Source organism: Budorcas taxicolor, chromosome 3 (genome assembly GCF_023091745.1).
Source record: "Budorcas taxicolor isolate Tak-1 chromosome 3, Takin1.1, whole genome shotgun sequence".
Lineage (NCBI taxonomy): Eukaryota > Metazoa > Chordata > Mammalia > Artiodactyla > Bovidae > Budorcas > Budorcas taxicolor.
This window is the reverse complement of record NC_068912.1, coordinates 95,306,195-95,320,552: the sequence shown is the minus strand read 5'-3', so window position 1 is coordinate 95,320,552 and position 14,358 is coordinate 95,306,195. Positions and strand designations below refer to the sequence as shown.

Below are 14,358 nucleotides of genomic sequence, written 5' to 3'. Positions count from 1 at the left end.
TATAAATATGTCAAGTTTTTGTTATAAACATTTAGTTGTTTTCAGCTGGGTTTTTTTTTTTTTTTGAAATTTCCAAAAAATATGTACCTAACTTTGGAATCACTGACTCATGAGATTTGTGCATGTTTTATATTATTAGATAAATTCAAATTATTTTCCAAAGCAGTTCTGTCAACATATGTTCCCCTAAGGCATACAAAATTGCTAGGATTGCTCCATATCAACAAGTACTGATATTTTTAGGCTTCTAAGTTTTTAACAATCTGATGGGTGTGTAATAGTATCTCACTATAGCTTTCTCTTAGTTGACTTTATTTTTCCAAGAGGTTTTAGGCTCACAACAAAACTAAGGAGAAAGTATAGCATTCTCATATACTCCTTACCCCTACACAAGTACAGCCTCCTCTACTATCAACATCCTGTGCCAGAGTGGTACAGTTGTTACTACTGATGAATCTACATTGAGACATCATCACCCAGAGTCCACTGTCTGTTAGGATTCACTCTTGAATCCTACATTCTATGGGTTTTGACATGTATGTAGAGACAGAAACACACACACACACACACACACACACAGAAAAATAGGGACAGACAGAGAGAGATATGTGGGCAACATTATATTAATAGCATCACACACAATAGTTTTACTACCCGAAAGGTCTTGTTCCATGCTTGTTCAAAGGAAGGATCATCCAACCAGTGGTCATTTAGCTGTTTCCATGTTTTTGCCTTTCTAGAATGTTGTATAGTTGGAATCATATAGAATGTAGCCTTTTCAGGCTTCTTTTTCTTATTAATATGCATTTAAAGTGCTCTCTGTCTTTTCAAGACTTGATATCACATTTCTTTTTGGCAGTGACTAATATTCCATTGTATGGATCTGTTGTTGTTCAGTTGGTCAGTGGTGTCCAACTCTTTGCAACTCCATGGACTGTAGCACACCAGGTTTCCCTGTCCTTCACCATCTCCCTAAGTTCACTCAAACTCATTTCCATTGAGTCAGTGATGCCATCTAACCATCTCATCCTCTGTCATTCCCTTCTCCTCCTGCCTTCAATCTTTCCTGGCATCAGAGTCTTTTCCAGTGAGTTGGCTCTTCACATCAGATGGCCAGAAGTATTGGAGCTTCACTTCAGCATCAGTCTTTCAATGAATATTCAAGATTGATTTCCTTTAAGATTGACAAGTTTGATCTCCTTGCAGTCCAAGAGACTCTCAAGGGTCTTCTCCAACACCGCAGTCTGAAAACATCAATTCTTTGGTGCTCAGCCTTGTTTATGGCCCAGCTCTTGCATCCATATATGACTACAGGAAAAACCATAGCTTTGACTATATGGACTTTTCTCAGCTTAGAATGTATGGGTCTACCTCAATTTATTTATCCACTCCCTTACTGAAGGATAGCTTGGTTGCTTTCAAGTTGTAGCAAGTATGAGTAAAGCTGCTGTCAACACTCAGTGTGCAAATTTTTGAGTGGACATATATTTTCAACTTATTTCGGTAACTACTGAGTAACATGATCGCTGGATTAACTGGTAAGAGGTGTTTAATTTTGTGAGAAACTACTGAACTGCCTGACAAAGTGGCTGTACCATTTTGCATCCCCACGAGTAATGAATGAGAGTTTCTGATGCTCTACATCCTCACCAGGACTTACTGGTGTTAGTGTTGAATTTTCACCATTGTAATAGGCATATACATATAGCTGAGCTATTTCAAATCCTAAAAGATGATGCTGTGAAAGTGCGGCCCTCAATATGCTAGCAAATTTGGAAAACTCAGCAGTAGCCACAGGACTGGAAAAGGTCAGTTTTCATTCCAATTCCAAAGAAAGGCAATGCCAAAGAATGCTCAAACTATCGCACAATTGCACTCATCTCACTCACTAGCAAAGTAATGCTCAACATTCTCCAAGCCAGGCTTCAACAATACATGAACTGTGAACTTCCAGATGTTCAAGCTGGTCTTAGAAAAGGCAGAGGAACCAGAGATCAAATTGCCAAGTCCTGCTGGATCATCAAAAAAGCAAGAGAGTTCCAGAAAAACATCTATTTCTACTTTACTGACTATGCCAAAGCCTTCGACTGTGTGGATCACAATAAACTGTGGAAAATTCTGAAAGAGATGGGAATACCAGGCCACCTGACCTGCCTCTTGAGAAACCTGTATGTCAGTCAGGAAGCAATAGTTAGAACTGGACATGGAACAATAGACTGGTTCCAAATAGGAAAAGGAGTACATCAAGGCTGTATATTGTCACTCTGCTTATTTAACTTCTATGCATAATACATCATGAGAAACACTGGGCTGGATGAAGTACAGCTGGAATCAAGATTGCTGGGAGAAATAGCAATAACCTCAGACACACAGATGACACCACTCTTATGGCAGAAAGTGAAGAAGAACTAAAGAGCCTCTTGATGAAAGTGAAAGAGGAGAGTAAAAAATTGGCTTAAAACTCAACATTCAGAAAACAAAGATCATGGCATCTGGTCCCATCACTTCATGGAAAATAGATGGGGAAACAGTGGAAACAGTGTCAGACTTTATTTTGGGGGGCTCCAAAAATCACTGCAGTTGGTGACTGCAGCCATGAAATTAAAAGACGCTTACTCTTGAAAGGAAAGTTATGACCAAACTAGACAGCATATTAAAAAGCAGAGACATTGCTTTGCCAACAAAAATCCATCTAGTCAAGGCTATGGTTTTTCCAGTGGTTATGTATGGATGTGAGAGTTGGAGTATAAAGAAAACTGAGTGCCGAAAAATTGATGCTTTTGAACTGTGGTGTTGGAGAAGACTCTTGAGAGTCCCTTGGACTGCAAGGAGATCCAACCAGTCCATCCTAAAGAAGATCAGTCCTGGGTGTTCATTGGAAAGACTGATGCTGAAGCTGAAACTCCAATACTTTGGCCACCTGATGTGAAGAGCTGACTCATTTGAAAAGACCCTGATGCTGGGAAAGACTGAAGGCAGGAGAAGGGGATGACAGAGGATGAGATGGTTGGATGACATCACCAACTCAATGGACATGAGTTTGAGTAACCTCCAGGAATTGGTGATGGACAGAGAGGCCTGGTGTGCTGCAATCTATGGGGTCGCAAAGAGTCAGACACAACTGAGCTACTGAACTGAACTGAATAGGCATATAATTGTTTCTGTTGTTTTTATTTTTCATTTCCCTAATATATGGTGCTAATAATCTTTTCATATGTTTATTTGTCATCTGTATATCTTCTTTGGTGAGGTGTCTGTTCAGATCTTTTGCTCATTTTTTAATTGGGTTGTTGGGTTTATTATTGTTGTTTTAGGGGTTCTTTGCACATTTTTAATAACAATCTTATATCAGATGTGTCTCTTCCAAACACTTTTACCTAGCCTGTGTCCTGTCTTCTCATTCTTTTGATATCTCACTATAGTGTTAATTTGTATTTTCCTGCTAAAAACTGAAGTAATTATCTTTTCTAAAGATCATTGGCCAGTACTAATTTCTCTTATGGAAAATGCCTGTTCAAATTTTTGACCCCTTTTTCTATTAGCTTATCTTTTTATTATGAAATTTTAAAAGTTAATGTTTATTTAAGTTTATATATATTAATATAAATTATAAAATTATAATATAAATGGATACCTATTCCTTTGAAAGTTATGTAAATTTTGATACCTTCATCCATTTTTGGCTTTTGTTTTCACTGTTTTTTAAACTGAAGTATAGTTGACTTACAATATTGTGTTAGTTTCAGGTATACAACAAAGTGATTCAGCTTATATACATATATTTATTATACATGCATTAAATTTTCAGATTCTTTGCCATTATAGGTTATTAGAAGATATTAACATAGTTCCCTGTGCTATTCATTAAATCCTAGTTGTCCATCTATTTTATATACAGTGGTGTATATCTGTTAATCCCATACTCTTTTTTAAATAATTTTTTGTTTAGTTTTGGTTTTTTATTAAATTAATTATTTTATTTTAATTAAAGGCTAATTACTTTACAATATTGTAGTGGTTTTTGCCATACATTGACATAAATCAGCCATGGGTGTACATGTGTTCCCTATCCTGAACCTCCCTCCCACTTCCCTCCTCAACCAGTCTCTCAGGGTCATCCCAGTGCACCAGCCCTGAGCACCCTGTCTCATGCATCGAACCTGGACTGGTGATCTGTTTCACATATGATAATATGCATGTTTCAGTGCTATTCTCTCAAATCATCCCACCCTCACCTTCTCCCACAGAGTTCAAAAGACTGTTCTTTACATCTGTGTCTCTTTTGCTGTGTCACATATAGGGTCATTGTTACATCTTTCTAAATTCCATATATATGCATTAATATACTGTATTGGTGTTTTTCTTTCTGACTTACTTCACTCTGTACAATAGGCTCCAGTTTCATCCACCTCATTAGAACTGATTCAAATGTATTCTTATTAATGGCTGAGTAAGATCATGGCATCTGGTCCCATCACTTCATGGGAAATAGATGGGGAAACAGTGGAAACAGTGTCAGACTTTTATTTGGGGGGGCTCCAAAATCACTGCAGATGGTGACTGCAGCCATGAAATTAAAAGATGCTTACTCTTTGGAAGGAAAGTTATGACCAACCTAGACAGCATATTAAAAAGCAGAGACATTACTTTGCCAACTAAGGTCCGTCTAGTCAAGGCTATGGTTTTTCCGGTGGTCATGTATGGATGTGAGAGTTGGACTGTGAAGAAAGCTAGCACCAAAGAATTGATGCTTTTGAACTGTGGTGTTGGAGAAGACTCTTGAGAGTCCCTTGGACTGCAAGGAGATCCAACCAGTCCATTCTAAAGGAGATCAACCCTGGGTGTTGATTGGAAGGACTGATGCTGAGGCTGAAACTCCAATACTTTGGCCACCTCATGCGAAGAGTTGACTCATTGTAAAAGACTGATGCTGGGAGGGATTGGGGGCAGGAGGAGAAGGGGACGACAAAGGATGAGATGGCTGGATGGCATCACCAACTCGATGGACACGAGTTTGAGAGAACTTCAGGAATTGGTGATGGACAGGGAGGCCTGGCATGCTGCAATTCATGGGTTTGCAAAGAGTTGGACACAACTGAGCAACTGAACTGAACTGAATATTCCATTGTGTATAGGTACCACAGCTTTCTTATCCATTCATCTGCTGATGGACATCTAGATTACTTCCTTGTCCTGGCTATTGTAAACAGTGCTGTGATGAACACTGTGGTACATGTGTCTCTTTCAGTTCTGCTTTCCTCGGTGTGTATGCCCAGCAGTGGGATTTCTGGGTCCTATGGCAGTTCTATTTCCAATTTTTAAGAAATCTCCACACTGTTCTCCATAGTGGCTATCCTAGTGTGCATTCCCACCAACAGTGTAAGAGGGCTCCCTTTTCTCTGCACCCTCTCCAGCATTTATTGTTTGTAGACTTTTTTTTTTTTTTTGTAGACTTTTTGATAGCAGCCATTCTGACTGCCATGAAATGGTACCTCATTGTGGTTTTGATTTGCATTTCTCTGATAATGAGTGATGTTGAGCATCTCTTCATGTGTTTGTTAGCCATCTGTATGTCTTCTTTGGAGAAATGTCTGTTTCGTTCTTTGGCTCATTTTTCAATCAGTTTATTTTTCTGGAATTGAGCCGCATGAGCTACTTGTATATTTTTGAGATTAATTATTTGTCAGTTGCTTCATTTGCTATTATTTTCTCCCATTCTGAAGGTTGTCTTTTCACCTTGCTTATAGTTTCCTTCGTTGTGCAAAAGTTTTAAAGTTTAATTAGGTCCCATTTGTTTATTTTTGTTTTTATTTCCATTACTCTGGGAGGATCTTGCTGTGATTTATGTCAGAGAGTGTTTTGCCTATGTTTTCCTCTAGGAGTTTTATAGTTTCTGATCTTACGTTTAGATCTTTGATCCATTTTGAGTTTATTTTGCTGTATGTTGTTAGAAAGTGTTCTAGTTTCATTCTTTTACAAATGGTTGACCAGTTTTCCCAGCACCACTTGTTAAAGAGATTGTCTTTTCTCCACTGTATATTCTTGCCTCCTTTGTCAAAGATAAGGTGTCCATAGGTACATGGATTTATCTCTGGGCTTTCTAATTTGTTCCACTGATTTATATTTCTGTCTTTGTGCCAGTACCATACTGTCTTGATGACTGTGGCCTTGTAGTATAGTCCAAAGTCAGGCAGGTTGATTCCTCCAGTTCCATTCTTCTTTCTCAAGATTGCTTTGGCTATTCAAGGTTTTTTGGATTTCCATACAAATTGTGAAATTATTTGTTCCAGTTCTGTGAAAAATACCGTTGGTAGCTTGATAGGGCTTGCATTGAATCTTTAGATTGCTTTGGGTAGTATACTCATTTTCACTGTATTGATTCTTCCAATCCAGGAACATGGTATATTTCTCCATCTATTTGTGTCCTCTTTGATTTCTTTAACCAGTGTTTTATAGTTTTCTATATATAGGTCTTTTGTTTCTTTCACCTTCTCCAATATACAGGTCTTTTGTTTCTTTAGGTAGATATATTCCTAAGTATTTTATTCTTTTCGTTGCAATGGTGAATGGAATTGTTTCCTTAATTTCTCTTTCTGTTTTTTCATTGTTAGTGTGGGTAGGAATTCAAGGGATTTCTGTGTGTTGATTTTATATCCTGCAACTTTACTATATTCATTGATTAGCTCTAGTAATTTTCTGGTGGAGTCTTTAGGGTTTTCTATGTAGAGGATCATGTCATCTGCAAACAGTGAGAGTTTTACTACTTCTTTTCCAATCTGGATTCCTTTTTATTTCTCTTTCTGCTCTGATTGCTGTGGCCAAAACTTCCAAAACTATGCTGAATAGTAGTGGTGAGAATGGGCACCCTTGTCTTGTTCCTGACTTTAGGGGAAATGCTTTCAATTTTTCACCATTGAGGATAATATTTGCTGTGGGTTTGTCAGAAATAGCTTTTATTATGTTGAGGTATGTTCCTTCTATGCCTGCTTTCTGGAGGATTTTTAATCATAAATGGTTGTTGAATTATCTCAAAGGCTTTCTCTGCATCTATCAATATAATCATATGGTTTTTATTTTTCAGTTTGTTCGTGTGGTATATAACGTTGCTTGATTTGCAGATATTGAAGAATCCTTGCATCCCTAGGATAAAGCCCACTTGGTCATGATGTATGATTTTTTAAATATGTTGTTGGATTCTGTTTGCTAGAATTTCGTTAAGGATTTTTGCATCTATGTTCATCAGTGATATTGGCCTGTAGTTTTCTTTTTTTGTGGCATCTTTGTCAGGTTTTGGTATTAGGGTGATGGTGGCCTCATAGAATGAATTTGGAAGTTTACTTTCCTCTGCAATTTTCTGGAGAGTTTGATTAGGATAGGTGTTAGCTCTTCACTAAATTTTTGGTAGAATTCAGCTGTGAAGCCATCTGGCCCTGGGCTTTTGTTTGCTGGAAGATTTCTGATTACAGTTTCAATTTCTGTGTTTGTGATAAGTCTGTTAAGGTTTTCCATTTCTTCCTGGTTCAGTTTTGGAAAGTTGTACTTTTCTAAGAGTTTGTCCATTTCTTCTAAGTTGTCTGTTTTATTGGCATAGAGTTGCTGATAGTAGTCTCTTATGATCCGTTGTATTTCTGTGTTGTCGTGATCTATCCATTTTCATTTCTAATTTTGTTGATTTGATTTTTCTCCCTTTGTTTCTTGATGAGTCTGGCAAATGGTGTGTCAATTTTATTTATCTTCTCAAAGAGCCAGCTTTTGGCTTTGTTGATTTTTGCTATGGTCTCTTTTGTTTCTTTTGCATTTGTTTCTGCCCTAATTTTTAAGATTTCTTTCCTTCTACTAACCCTGAGGTGCTTCATGTCTTCCTTTTCAAGTTGCTTTAGGTGTAGAGTTAGGTTGTTTATTTGACTTTTTTCTTGTTTCTTGAGGTGGGCTTGTATTGCTATGAACCTTCCCCGTATCACTGCTTTTATAGTGTCGCATAGCTTTTGGGTTGTGTTTTCATTTTCATTCATTTCTATGCATATTTGGATTTCTTTTTTGATTTCTTCTGTGATTTGTTGGTTATTCAGCAGCATGATGGTCAGCCTCCATATGTTGGAATTTTTAATAGTTTTTCTCCTGTAATTGACATCTAATCTTACTGCATTGTTATCAGAAAAGATGCTTGGAATGATTTTAATTTTTTTTTAATTTACCAAGGCTAGATTTATGGCCCAGGATGTGATCTATCCTAGAAAAGGTTCCATGTCCACTTGAGAAAAAGGTGAAGTTCATTGTTTTGACGTGAAATGTCCTATAGATATCAATTAGGTCTAACTGATCCATTGTATCATTTAAAGTTTGTGTTTCCTTGCTAATTTTCTGTTTAATTGATCTATCCAGAGGTGTGAGTGGGGTATTACAGTCTCCCACTATTATTGTGTTACTGTTAGTTTCCCCTTTCACACTTGTTAGCATTTGCCTTACATATTGCAGTGCTCCTATATTGGGTGCATATATATTAATAATTGTTAATCTTCTTCTTGGATTGATCCTTTAATCACTATGTAGTGTCCTTCTTTGTCTCTCTTTACAGCTTTTATTTCAAAGTCTATTTTATCTGATATGAGTATTGATACTCTTGTTTTCTTTTGGTCTCCATTTGCATGAAATATCTTTTTCCAGCCCTTTACTTTCAATCTGTATGTGTCCCTTGGTTTGAGGTGGGTCTCTTGTAGACAGCATATATAAGGATCTCGTTTTGGTGTCCATTCAGCCAATCATTGTCTTTTGGTTGGGGCATTCAACCGATTTACATTTAAGGTAATTATTGATAAGTATGATCTTGTTGCTATTTGCTTTGTTGTCTTGGGTTCGAGTTTATACACCTTTTCCATATTTCCAGTTTAGAGAAGATCATTTAGCATTTGCTGGAGAGCTGGTTTGGTGGTGCTGAATTCCCCTCAGCTTTTGTTTGTCTGTAAATCTTTTGAGGTTATTAATATTTCTCCCAGCAATCTTGATTCCAGCTTGTGTTTCTTCCAGTCCAGCGTTTCTCATGATGTACTCTGCATAGAAGTTAAATAAGCAGGGTGACAATATATAGCCTTGATGTACTCCTTTTCCTATTTGGAACCATTCTGTTGTTCCATGTCCAGTTCTAACTGTTGCTTCCTGACCTGCATACAGATTTCTCAAGAGGCAGGTCAGGTGGTCTGGTATTCCCATCTCTTTCAGAATTTTCCACAGTTGATTGTGATCCACACAGTCAAAGGCCTTGGCATAGTCAATAAAGCAGAAATAGATGTTTCTCTGGAACTCTCTTGCTTTTTCCATGATCCAGTGGATGTTGGCAATTTGATCTCTGCTTCCTCTGCCTTTTCTAAAACCAGCTTGAACATCAGGAAGTTCACAGCACATATTGCTGAAGCCTGGCTTGGAGAATTTTGAGCATTACTTTACTAGCATGTGAGATGAGTGCAATTGTGCAGTAGTTTGAGCATTCTTTGGCATTGCCTTTCTTTGGAATTGGAATGAAAACTGACCTTTTCCAGTCCTGTGGCCACTGGTGAGTTTTCCAAATGTGCTGGCATATTGAGTGCAGCACTTTCACAGCATCATCTTTCAGGATTTGAAATAGCTCAATAGGAATTCCATCACCTCCATTAGGTTTGTTCGTAGTGATGCTTTCCAAGGCCCACTTGACTTCACATTCCAGGATGTCTGGCCCTAGATGAGTGATCATACCATCATGATTATCTGGGTCATGAAGATCTTTTTTGTACAGTTCTATGTATTCTTGCCACCTCTTCTTAATATCTTCTGCTTCTGTTAGGTCCATACCATTTCTGTCCTTTATTGAGGAGATCTCCAGTCTTTCCCATTCTGTTGTTTTCCTCTATTTCTTTGCATTGATCACTGAAGAAAGCTTTCTTATCTCTTCTTGCTATTCTTTGGAACTCTGCATCCAGATGCTTATATCTTTCTTTTTCTCCTTTGCTTTTCACCTCTCTTCTTTTCACAGCTATTTGTAAGGCCTCCCCAGACAGCCATTTTGCTTTTTTGCATTTCTTTTCCATGGGGATGGTCTTGATCCCTGTCTCCTGTACAATATCACGAACCTCTGTCCATAGTTCATCAGACACTCTATCGATCAGATCTAGTCCCTTAAATCTATTTCTCACTTCCACTGTATAATCGTAAGGAATTTGATTTAGGTCATACCTGAGTGGTCTAGCGGTTTTCCATTCTTTCTGGAGTTAATTCTCCACTGATCTCCAGTAGCGTGTTGGGCACCTACTGACCTGGGGAGTTCCTCTTTCAGTGTCCTATCATTTTGCCTTTTCATACTGTTCATGGGGTTCTCAAGGCAAGAATACTGAAGTGGTTTGCTATTCCCTTCTCCAGTGGACCACATTCTGTCAGACCTCTCCAGCATGACCTGCCCGTCTTGGGTTGCCCCGCAGGCACGGCTCAGTTTCATTGAGTTAGACAAGGCTGTGGTTCTAGTGTGATTAGATTGACTAGTTTTCTGTGAGTGTGGCTTCAGTGTGTCTGCCCTCTGATGCTCTCTTGCAACACCTACCATCTTACTTGGGTTTCTCTTACCTTGGGCATGGGGTATCTCCTCACGGCTGCTCCAGCAAAGCGCAGCGGCTGCTCCTTACCTTGGATGAAGGGTTCTCCTCACCGCCGCCCATCCTGACCTTCAACGTGGGATAGCTCAAAAGCCTTTTGATGAAAGTGAAAGTGGGGAGTGAAAAAGTTGGCTTAAAGCTCAACATTCAGAAAACGAAGATCATGGCTCTGGTCCCATCACTTCATGGGAAATAGATGGGGAAACAGTGGAAACAGTGTCAGACTTTATATTGGGGGGCTCCAAAATCACTGCAGATGGTGACTGCAGCCATGAAATTAAAAGAAGCTTACTCCTTGGAAGAAAAGTTATGACCAACCTAGATAGCATATTCAAAAGCAGAGACATTACTTTGCCAACTAAGGTCCGTCTAGTCAAGGCTGTGGTTTTCCCTGTGGTCATGTATGGATGTGAGAGTTGGACTGTGAAGAAGGCTGAGCGCCAAAGAATTGATGCTTTTGAACTGTGGTGTTGGAGAAGACTCTTGAGAGTCCCTTGGACTGCAAGGAGATCCAACCAGTCCATTCTGAAGGAGATCAGCCCTGGGTGTTCTTTGGAAGGAATGACGCTAAAGCTGAAACTCCAGTACTTTGGCCACCTTATTCGAAGAGTTGACTCAATTGAAAAGACTCTGATGCTGGGAGGGATTGGGGGAAGGAGGAGAAGGGGACGACTGAGGATGAGATGACTGGATGATCACTGACTCAATGGACGTGAGTCTGAGTGAACTCCGGGAGTTGATGATGGACAGGGAGGCCTGGTGTGCTGCGATTTATGGGGTCTCAAAGAGTCGGACATGATTGAGTGACTGAACTGAACTGAGAGTTTTTGATTTCTCCTTCATATTTTAATGAGATCCTTGCTGGGTACAGAAATCTGGGTTGTAGTCTTTTCTCTTTCATCACTTTAAGTATGTTCTGCCATTCCCTTCTGGCCTGACGAGTTCTATTGAAAGATCAGCTGTTATCCTTATGGGAATCCCCTTGTGTGTTATTTGTTGTTTTTCCCTCGCTGCTGTTAATATTTGGTCTTTGTATTTGAGCTTCATTAATTTGATTAGTATGTTTCTTGGGGTGTTTTGCCTTCAGTTTATCCTGTTTGGGACTTGCTGGGTTTCTTGGACTTGGGTGACTATTTCCTTCGCCATTTTAGGGAATTTTTCAACTATTATCTCCTCAAGTATTTTCTCATGTCCTTTCTTTCTGTCTTCTTCTTCTGGGACTAATATGATTCAAATGTTGGGGCCTTGTCCCAGAGGTCTCTGAGGTTGTCCTCATTTCTTTTAATTCTTCTTTTTTTTTCCTCTCTGCTTCATTTATTTCCACCATTCTTTCTTCCACCTCACTTATCCTATCTTCTACCTCAGTTATTACTGTTGGTTCCCTCCAGAGTGTTTTTGATCTCAGTTATTGCATTATTCATTATCTCTTTTTATTTCTTCTAGGTCCTTGTTAAAGATTTCTTGCATCTTCTCAATCCTTGTCTCCAGACTATTTTTTCAATATAAATTTATTTATTTTAATTGGAGGTTAATTACTTTACAATATTGTATTGGTTTTGCCATACATCAACATGAATCTGCCACAGGTATACACGTGTTCCCCATCCTGAACCCCCCTCCCTCCTCTGGGTCATCCCAGTGCACCAGCCCCAAGCATCCAGTATCATGCATCGAGCATGGACTGGCAGTTTGTTTCATGTATGATATTATACATGTCTCAATGCCATTCTCCCAAATCATCCCACCCTCTCCCTCTCCCACAGAATCCAAAAGACTGTTCTATACATCTGTGTCTCTTTTGCTGTCTCGCATACAGGGTTATCATTACCATCTTTCTAAATTCCATATATGTGCATTAGTATACTATATTGGTGTTTTTCTTTCTGGCTTACTTCACTTTGTATAATCTCCAGACTATTTATCTGTAACTCCATTTTGTTTTCAAGATTTTGGATCATTTTTACTATCATTATTCTGAATTCTTTTTCAGGTTAGCTCCTTATCTCCTCCTCTTTTGTTTGGTTTGGTGGGCATTTATCATGTTGCTTTACCTGCTGAGTATTTCTCTGCCTTTTCATCTTGTTTAGATTGCTGTGGTTGGGGTGGCCTTTCTGTATGCTGGAAGTTTGTGGTTCCTTTTTACTGTGGAGGTTCCTCCCTGTGGGTGGGGTTGGATGAGTGGCTTGTCAAGGTTTTCTGGTTAGGGAAGTTTGTGTCAGTGTTCTGGTGGGTGGTGCTGGATCTCTTCTCTCTGGAGTGCAATGAAGTGTCCAGTAGTGAGTTTTGAGGTGACTGAGTTTGGTGTGACTTTTGGCCATCTGTATTTTAATGAGTAGGGTTATGTTCCTGCATTGTTCAAGAATTAGTTTGGTATGTCTTGCTCTGAAACTTGTTGGCTTTTGGGTGGAGCTTGGTTTCAGTGTAGGTATGGAGGCTTTTGGATGAGTTCTTGTTGATTAATGTTCCCTGGAGTCAGTTTTCTGGTGTTCTCAAGTTTTGGATTGAAGCCTCCTGCCTCTGGCTTTCAGTCTTATTCTTACAGTAGCCTCAAGACTTCTCCATCCATACTGCACCAATGATAAAACATCTTTTGAAGACAATGGGCTGCCTTTCTGGGTGCCTGGTGTCCTCCACCAGCGGTCTCCCCATCCTATTCTTCTGCCATCTTAGGATGCTCCCCACCCCCCACCAAGGCTTCCCACCTTTATGATCTCCACACCAGTCTCCAATCCCATACTCTTAATTTATCCCTCCTCCCTACCCCCTCAACTTTTCCCCTTTGGTAGCCATAAGTTTATTTCTATGAGTCTGATTCTGTTTGTGTTTTCACTATTTTATGGTGTGTTTTGATGAACAAAAAATTCTTTAACTTTTAATGTAAACTAATTTCTCAACCCTTTCCTTTATTATTTATTTCTTTCCCTACTGCAGAGTCATAAAGATACTCTTCTGTATTGTCATCTAAGAGTTTTATAGTTTTGACTACATAGATCTTTAACCAATCTAGAATTTATTTCTGTGTTTGGTATAAATAGCAACCCAATTTCACTTTTTCTCTTATGTTTGCTCAACTGCCTAGTAGCACTTACTAATATTCTTTTGGCATTTTGAGGGAAACTGTAGTGCAATTTTATTTTATTTTAAATTTTTATTTTTACTTTATTTTACTTTACAATACTGTATTGGTTTTGCCATACATTGTAGTGCAATTTTAGATCAATTTGAGAAAAACTGGTTTTAATATCTTTAAATAAAGCTTTAAAATCTTGCGCATCTTATACTAGCTTTTTTTAAAGTTCATTTTTCATTGAAGTATAGTTGAATTACAGTGTTATATTTATTACTACTGTACATCAAAATGACTCAGTTATACATATGTATGTGTGTGTGTGTGTGTATACACATTCTTTTTCATATTCTTTTCCATTATGGTTTATCACAGGATATTGAGCATAGTTTCTTGTGCTATACAGTAGGACTTTACTGTTAATCCATTCTGTATATACAAGTTTGCATCTGCTAATTCTAAACTCCCAGTCCAATCCTTTCCTGGCCTATACTAGTCTTTATTATTGGAAAACATTTTTTATGTCTTTATGATATGGTTTTTAAGTAAAGTATTTTGGAATGGTTTTCGATTTATAGGAAAGTGACAAAAGTAATACAGTATAGAATAGTCTTGTACTTTACCTATTTCCCCCTGATGTTAAAAATATTTTTGCCATGATATTTTTGTCAAAAC

General features: G+C 38.4%; 1 protein-coding gene across 1 annotated transcript in view; it reads left to right on the top strand.

Annotated features, from left to right (window-relative positions):
• Nucleotides 1-14,358, top strand: part of C3H1orf185 (chromosome 3 C1orf185 homolog) — a gene marked incomplete at its 5' end in the record, with an annotated part of 167,448 nt that overhangs the window by 136,619 nt on the left and 16,471 nt on the right. The gene's annotated exons all lie outside the window — the stretch shown is intronic.